Raw genomic sequence first — 9,005 nt, 5'->3', positions numbered from 1 at the left:
ATGGCTCAGAGCTTTGGAGACAGAAACACAGCGACTGTTGTTTCAGAAACTGCCATATTTTCTTTGGTGATGATTCTTTCGTTAATTGGAAATCTCGTGGTCTGCTTTGCTGTGTACAGAAACCCGAGACTTCGCCAACCAAGCAACTATTACATCATCTCCTTGGCTTTGAGTGACATCTTGCAAGCTCTATGCTCAATGCCGCTAACTGTTGTCTTGCTAGCTCCGGAAGATGGCCCTTTGGGAGTTCTATGTGTTTTTTCTCCGCCATTTGCAAGCCCTCCTTGGCGAATATCTCCATTTATTATATGGCTACCATTGTACGCGCGCTCTGATTGGCTGCTGAGCGGGCATTATTTTCTTGTAATGACCGGGCATTATGAAAAATTTTTCTCGGCTCGACGGTTTTTTGAGTCGTGAGTAAAAGCTACTAGCGAGGGGGCAAAAACCAAAAAAAATGCCGACAAAATATAATTATCTTTTTAATAACTGAAAGAAAAATATAAGCATACCGATACTTCTTTAGTATGAGCGACGAAAAGAGCCACAGAGAGCGAGTTTTACCTCCAGTGTTTTTTCGCTTGATTATACTCTTTTTTTAACAGTGCTTAAAGGCCATGTAATAAATAACTTATTAACCTCGTCCGTTCGGTCATTACAGGGGAATCTCAGACCTCGACCTTGATGTATTGACCTCGCTGTCGCTCGGTCAATACATCAAGGCCTCGGTCTGAGATTCCCCCGTAATGACCTCACTCTCGGTTAATAAGTAGTATATACACTATGGCACTCATGGCGTTGAACAGATATTATAAAATAGTGAAACCGGCCAAGTACCAAACTATGTTCAAAAAGAAATTCATCACTGTAACAGCTTCGCTGGTTTGGGTTACTTCGGCATTAATCGTTCTTCTCGTAGAGTTTGCATTCGGTTTTAAAGTGAAACCAAACCCAGGTTTTGCCGCTTGCGTAATAGAGTTTTAATATTTCACCGTGCCTATTTTGATGATCGTCATGTACTTGCCGTATTTTGTTATCGCGTTCTGTTACTGGAAAGTTTACAGAGTTGTCAAGATGCATAATGCAAATGTTTCATGGCAGAGTTCCAATGTGGAAGATATTAACATCAGCAAAGCTTTGTTCGCGACAGCTATCGTTTTTGCTTGTCTTTGGGTGCCGGCTCGTGCCATTTTCATTGCGTCGATTTTAGAATCGCTCCCACGTGAGCTAACACTTCTTGTGACTCTCCTAGTTTTCACCTCGAGTTGGGTCAATCCTTTTATTTATGGTTTCATGAATCGCGCATTCAAGAACGAGTTCAAGCAATTTTTCAGGCTAAACAGGATGCATGCGGTAGGTCCAGAATAAGTTAAGTACAGAACAGAAACTTTTGCTGGTAAATTCAGATTTTTTTTCTTAAAACGTTAATTTTATTCTTAGGTGGGGGTAAACGTGAATTTGAGTGAAATTTTCATCCTATTCAGACCGGGCTTTTTTGGACCTTCTGTGACCAGGGATGGGGCTTCGGAAGCCCCCCCCCCCCCCCCCCCTATATAACTTCCAGGATGTACCTTATTCTTACTAATTTTTGCGGGACTTAATTTTCGCGATTTTCGCGACTTTCAAAAAATCGCGAAATTAAAGACCCGCGAAAATTAATTTCAAACGTTTTCTATTGTATGTTTTATGTTAATTAGGTATTTTTGGCGAAATCGCGAAAATTAAGTCCCGCGAAATATTCCCGTTCCATTTTCGCGAAATTAAGTTCCCGCGTAAATAAGTAACAATAAGGTATAGTATGTCCAAACATCTTTCTTTTGGTATACCTCACGTGGGATGATGTCGTCACATCACCAGACAATAACATCACGATGTCAAAACAGCCGCCGTCTTGGATCTGTCATCTTGGATTTCAAAATTTTTCCAAAACGCCAGAAAAGCACCCAAAATTACTGCAAAATACACAATATTTATAAAACTGTGCTTAAAAACCGTAAAAAGGTAAAAATTAATTGCATTAAAGTTCATTTCCATTAATAGAAATACGAAAATTACAAATTTGGGAAAACATGCCTATTAAAATGCCGTTGCCATGATGCCATAGATAAATTTTAGATAAAATCACAAAGGTTGGCAGGGTCGGTTGAATCTTGAAAAATTAAAGTTTTAAGCGTTAAAAGTCAGCGCGGGCCTCAAAAGACCCCCCCCCCCCCGGTCTGAATAGGGTTAAGAGGTTTCAAGAAGGGAGCACCCCAGTTTGTCCGTCTACCAATTTTTTAACAATTTTCAACTTTTAACTTTTTCTAAATTATAATTTTTAAATCATATTAAATCTTCAACATTTCGTTTTTCTCTAAATTTTACTAATCCTTTGAGGAAAAACTATCTCCCCCAAACATCCCCAAAAATCACTAAAAAATTTACAAAACACCGTCAATAAATAGGTTCGTGTAATAACAGAGAGTTTTTGAATTGATTAGAACGCGAATAAGATATTTACATTTAACCCAAGTTAATCGGTGGATAAACGGCTTTCAGGTGTATCCCCGCCTTAAGAAGGTAGAGGGAGAAAATGCCAAGAGTAAATACCGCGAGGCACAATATTTTCACAAAAGTAAAATTTTGCGGATCGGCGATAATTTGCGTTTTGGGGATCTTATTAAGAGGGTTTGGATTGGAGATCTAGTCCAAATTTTAATTTTGAGCCGAGAGTTCTGAGTTCTGCAAAATTTGCAAGATTTACTGGTTGCTGAGAAATAATGGGCTAAACCAGCACCCCTCACTTATTCAAGCCCCTCAATGAATAATAGCTCGAGAAACTGATTTTAAGCAAATTAGTCGCGCACATTTGTAAGCCATTTTTTTTTCCTTTTTGTGTTCTTTTGGGCGAAATTCTTTATTCTTCCGGGAGCTTTTTCTGCGGATCTTGAGAAAGGTCGTAGTCACTACACACAGAAATTTGCAAATTAATGAAACCCATGTAAAAAAATGTTTATGTTTCGGTTATAACGAAGACAGTTTCAACAACACTAAAATGCCACTAAAAACAACAATTCACGCCTGGAACTTTAGCACGGAATAATCATTTAGCAATTTTTGTTCGGAACGGGACTGTCCATTTATTCAGTTTATCATAGTAGGATTCTCCAACAATTTGGTACGTTCCGAAGCCTTGCTGCTCTCGTTCGACAGCTGAACAGTTAAATTTTAATTTTATTCGTTTCTAGTCGTATTTGTCGTAACTCCAAAATGAAAAATTAACTTATTTTCAATCGGTTAAATGAAGTGGACTTTTCAGTTGGATCTAAACGAAGTGACTGTATAAAAACGCGGCAAAATTTGTTGCGCGGTGTTCACTGTGTAAGCTGAATGAAACGCCGTGGTAGAAGAAGCGACACAGAACTTTCTTCCCGAAATATTTCTCGCACGATGTCCTCAGTAGTCGTCCCGAAAAAATTGCTTTTGATATATTCCTTATGCAATTCCAGTTTGCTTGTTTGCAGATGAATCTACGGCTGTCATAAATAAAAGTAAGCAGACTAAGCTTTAACTTAAAGGATTGCGTTGAAACGAAGCTAATCTTAGCATGGTCTGTCATGGACCAAGATCAAGTTCGTTGAAGTGAAGGACAAGACCTAGAGGTAAGGTGGTGAACTATATTGAATTGCTTAGCTTGATTTAATGACAAAATATGTTTTTACTTTCTGGACGCAGATTCGAGGTTCTGAATCGGCTAGGTTTGGATCTTTCCGTTAATAATTTGCCGCTTTTGCCTTCATACATACGCTTCTAGTACATTTACGTTCACACGAGTTTTTTTTTTTTTTTTGATTACCCTGAATAACTCGTATCTTTTGGTGTAAGTTGATTTTCTGTTCCCTTGTTGTGATGTCCGGCTGGTCAGATGCGAGTTTATTTCTTGTTGCTGTAAATTTATTTAGTTGAAGTTTTTAGAAGCTCTAAACGACGACAAGGCAGAAACCTCTACCAATTTTTTTTTAACTTAACTTGTCCTGAAAATCATGTTTACCACATCTAGCTCGAGCGCGAGCTGCGCATCAAAGTTTATTTTAAATACGAAATTTCGAACTAATACTATTTCTTTGCATAGCCGAGTAGCTGGCTGCACCGTGTAGCTTGAGATGCGGGGTATTCTGCAGTTGCTCCTATCTCAGCAAAGGTGGGGTAAATCCCGCCTCACGTTCGGTAAGATATAAGACAGGGAGCGCAGGGAGGGAAAAATGGAATACGCCATGTTGTGATAATGCTTCAACGAAGGTCGAACTAGTCCCCAGGTTACCTCACTTTCATGTAAGAAGCAATGATGATATCCCTTACCGGAAGCTGGGAACTTGCCTCACAAGCTACATAAAAACATTTATTTTTCCTGTGTGAAATAAATATCCTTTTGCGACCCTCTTGTAGTTTTGATGACGAATAAGACATCAATATATTTCTTGGTTTATTTAACAAACAACAACAATAAAAGTATTCACGTCACTCTTTTCTATCACTTCGTTAGGCTGCTCGCGTGCGAATCAAAAACTTTATCTCTTGCGTTTGTATTATTTGAACAACTTTTACTTATTAAGTGTAAAAGTAGGCTTCATTAATGCAAAGAAATAGTATTAGTTCGAAATTTCGTATTTAAAATAAACTTTGATGCGCAGCTCGCGCTCGAGCTAGATGTGGTAAACATGATTTTCAGGACAAGTTAAGTTAAAAAAAAATTGGTAGAGGTTTCTGCCTTGTCGTCGTTTAGAGCTTCTAAAAACTTCAACTAAATAAATTTACAGCAACAAGAAATAAACTCGCATCTGACCAGCCGGACATCACAACAAGGGAACAGAAAATCAACTTACACCAAAAGATACGAGTTATTCAGGGTAATCAAAAAAAAAAAAAAAAACTCGTGTGAACGTAAATGTACTAGAAGCGTATGTATGAAGGCAAAAGCGGCAAATTATTAACGGAAAGATCCAAACCTAGCCGATTCAGAACCTCGAAACTGCGTCCAGAAAGTAAAAACATATTTTGTCATTAAATCAAGCTAAGCAATTCAATATAGTTCACCACCTTACCTCTAGGTCTTGTCCTTCACTTCAACGAACTTGATCTTGGTCCATGACAGACCATGCTAAGATTAGCTTCGTTTCAACGCAATCCTTTAAGTTAAAGCTTAGTCTGCTTACTTTTATTTATGACAGCCGTAGATTCATCTGCAAACAAGCAAACTGGAATTTCATAAGTAATATATCAAAAGCAATTTTTTCGGGACGACTACTGAGGACATCGTGCGAGAAATATTTCGGGAAGAAAGTTCTGTGTCGCTTCTTCTACCACGGCGTTTCATTCAGCTTACACAGTGAACACCGCGCAACAAATTTTGCCGCGTTTTTATACAGTCACTTCGTTTAGATCTAACTGAAAAGTCCACTTCATTTAACCGATTGAAAATAAGTTAATTTTTCATTTTGGAGTTACGACAAATACGACTAGAAACGAATAAAATTAAAATTTAACTGTTCAGCTGTCGAACGAGAGCAGCAAGGCTTCGGAACGTACCAAATTGTTAGAGAATCCTACTATGATAAACTGAATAAATGGACAGTCCCGTTCCGAACAAAAATTGCTAAATGATTATTCCGTGCTAAAGTTCCAGGCGTGAATTGTTGTTTTTAGTGGCATTTTAGTGTTGTTGAAACTGTCTTCGTTATAACCGAAACATAAACATTTTTTTACATGGATTTCATTAATTTGCAAATTTCTGTGTGTAGTGACTACGACCTTTCTCAAGATCCGCAGAAAAAGCTCCCGGAAGAATAAAGAATTTCGCCCAAAAGAACACAAAAAGGAAAAAAAAAATGGCTTACAAATGTGCGCGGCTAATTTGCTTAAAATCAGTTTCTCGAGCTATTATTCATTGAGGGGCTTGAATAAGTGAGGGGTGCTGGTTTAGCCCATTATTTCTCAGCAACCAGTAAATCTTGCAAATTTTGTAAATTTTGCAGAACTCAGAACTCTCGGCTCAAAATTAAAATTTGGACTAGATCTCCAATCCAAACCCTCTTAATAAGATCCCCAAAACGCAAATTATCGCCGATCCGCAAAATTATACTTTTGTGAAAATATTGTGCCTCGCGGTATTTACTCTTGGCATTTTCTCCCTCTACCTTCTTAAGGCGGGGATACACCTGAAAGCCGTTTATCCACCGATTAACTTGGGTTAAATGTAAATATCTTATTCGCGTTCTAATCAATTCAAAAAATCTCTGTTATTACACGAACCTATTTATTGACGGTGTTTTGTAGATTTTTTAGTGATTTTTGGGGATGTTTGGGGGAGATAGTTTTTCCTCAAAGGATTAGTAAAATTTAGAGAAAAACGAAATGTTGAAGATTTAATATGATTTAAAAATTATAATTTAGAAAAAGTTAAAAGTTAAAAATTGTTAAAAAATTGGTATACGGACAAACTGGGGTGCTCCCTTCTTGAAACCTCTTAACCCTATTCAGACCGGGGGTGGGTCTTTTGAGGCCCGCGCTGACTTTTAACGCTTAAAACTTTAATTTTTCAAGATTCAACCAAACCCTGCCAACCTTTGTGATTTTATCTAAAATTTATCTATGGCATCATGGCAACGGCATTTTAATAGGCATGTTTTCCCAAATTTGTAATTTTCGTATTTCTAAGAAGATAAAAATCGTTCTCTGGTAAAATATGATAAAAATGAAGTGATAAAATGGACCTAAAAATTTGAATATGGCTAGCGAATCGCATAAATTAAAAAAGTAAAAGTATGTGTAAAAGAATGTTAAACGGAATGCTAAAAGTGTATAAGTTACTGTTTGTTTAAAAGAATGTTATATTGTCCTGGCAGAGGGCACGAATTGTTGTCGGCTTCGACCGTTTTTGCCGTGTGCCACGATTCAAGTGTCTTTCTAATGCGATTGTTGCCCTTGTCAACTATTTCCGCGTTTTCAAAGTCGATGGCGTGATCAAGAGTCCAGGCATGTTTTGCTACATTGGAGCCTTTAGCGCATTGTTTAGTATTCCTGATATGTTCTTTACGCCGTGTGCTAAACGATCTTTTTGTCGCACCGATGTAACTCCAGGGACAAGACGCACAAGGGATTTTGTAAACAACATTGCACTGGTCGTCGACCGGAGGTCGAAACTTGGGAACAGGTAACTCTTGTTGTAGTGTCTTGATTGGTTTGTTGGTTACTCGGATATCGTGACTTTTGAGAATTCTTGTAAGAGGTTCGGTAATGCCTTTGATGTAAGGAAGGACCGCGAAACTCTGACTATTCATTGGATCAGCCCAACTGAAGAACATCCCAACCAGTTCTTCAGGTGAAGGTGTTGGGGGGTTCGAAGATTTCTTTCTTATGATATCAGCTGTTACTTTTGGTGGGTAGCCATTAGATTGTAACGCGATGCTAATGCGATCAATTTCACGGGCTTTTCCAGATTCCGAGTTTGGTAGTTTTAGAGCTCTATGCAGAAGTGTCGCTGCAGTGCTGATTTTGTGCTCTCTGTCATGATGTGAGCGAAAGTCTTAGCTATATTAAATTCGAGGATAAATAAAGTTTTATGTTTATGTTTATGTTTTATGTTTAACCCCCCCCCCCCAACCCCCCAACCCCACCCCCACCCCAAATCCTTTGAATGAGCACATAGAAAATAAACACAGCAAGGTGTTGTGGAAACCATTGTCTGTAATTAATTGTAGTTTTTCTTTGTCTTTGTTCGTTTTCCATGTTTATGCTTTTGGTGATCGTTAACATCTGCTCTTTCACGTTGAAATCAGGCTTTAGGGTGAGCTTTGGGACTTTGGGACTTAGGGGTCTGGGGGCATGCTCACCCACGAAATTTTCAATATTTAATCCTCTTACAACACTAGTCTGCAATTCTGAGCTCCAATTTAGTGGCACTTTAAGAAAAGCTATTTAGATCCCTGTTTTAACCTTTTAAGCTCTTCAGGCTATTTGAAGCAGGTAAAACCAAAAGAAGAAAATTTGGAAGTACTGTGTTTTTCGGACGATTATTGGTAACATGTCTTGATACGAATAAATATGATCAAAATGAGTTGTTTGAATCAAAATAATTTAATGCAAGAAATAATTCGTTCGATGTAAGTTTGCAACTGATTGCGCGGGTCTCACGCTCAATGCATGAGGCTTAAGAAGTCTGGACAAAACAGCTGTTGCTCTTTAATACTGCCAGTGTTAGCTAGGGGGATCTGGGGGCATGCTACCCCTGAAAAAAATTATATTTTAGGTCTTCTGAAATTACCAGAAATGGATCTATACATGTAAAACATGCTGAAAAGTAAATCGATTTATACCAACAAAAATTACCCGTGACCAAAGGTGCAAAGCCTCTCTGACCATTTATCGACAAGTCACTTCTCTATAAGACAATTGAGCGCCAAAAGCAACGGAAAGATCAGAAAAACCATTTGGCCCGCCAAAAGTGGGAGCCCCAAAAAACGTAGCCCTCCTCTCAAATTTGCCCCCCCCCCCCCCCCTAGCTATTAATGACCGCTCCCTTAACCTTTTGAGTCAGCCAAAGTTTCGTTACAGGGTTGGGATGTTTTCGTCTTTTTTGTTTGTCTGGATTTGTTCATTGGAGGCATTTAGAATGGCTATTACTACAGTTGTCCTTGCGAGAATACACGATAAGGCGTACGAAGGCATAAGAATGTGGCGAAAGGGTAAATGGATTGGTCAGCATAATGATCAGGTTGCCTCGTTTGTATGTCACACCTTGCAGAACTGTGACAACAATCGCCGCAGGAAAAGATGACAGTCGCTCACAGTCGGCTCAATAAGCCTTTCTGTATTCAATTTTTAGAGATGAATACAAATAGGCTCAACAAAATCGTGTTCGACCTTTTCCAGAGGGACCAAGTCATTAGAATTATTTAACCTGGATTCACGGAAGATCCGGAATTGGATCCCGGTATCGCGAGAAAAACAAAGACAAAAGTGAAACCATA

The 9,005-nt window shown here is 38.5% G+C and overlaps 1 pseudogene; it reads left to right on the top strand.

Moving 5' to 3' along the window:
• LOC144664128 (histamine H2 receptor-like) lies at nt 1-1,368 on the top strand (annotated as a pseudogene).
• Nucleotides 1,369-9,005: the final 7,637 nt, after the last annotated feature.

The sequence above is a fragment of the Oculina patagonica genome, chromosome 8, assembly GCF_052425735.1.
Source record: "Oculina patagonica isolate OP01 chromosome 8, crgOcupat, whole genome shotgun sequence".
Taxonomy (NCBI): domain Eukaryota; kingdom Metazoa; phylum Cnidaria; class Anthozoa; order Scleractinia; family Oculinidae; genus Oculina; species Oculina patagonica.
Note: the sequence above shows the minus strand (reverse complement) of the source record. Positions and strands in the feature narration are given on the sequence as shown.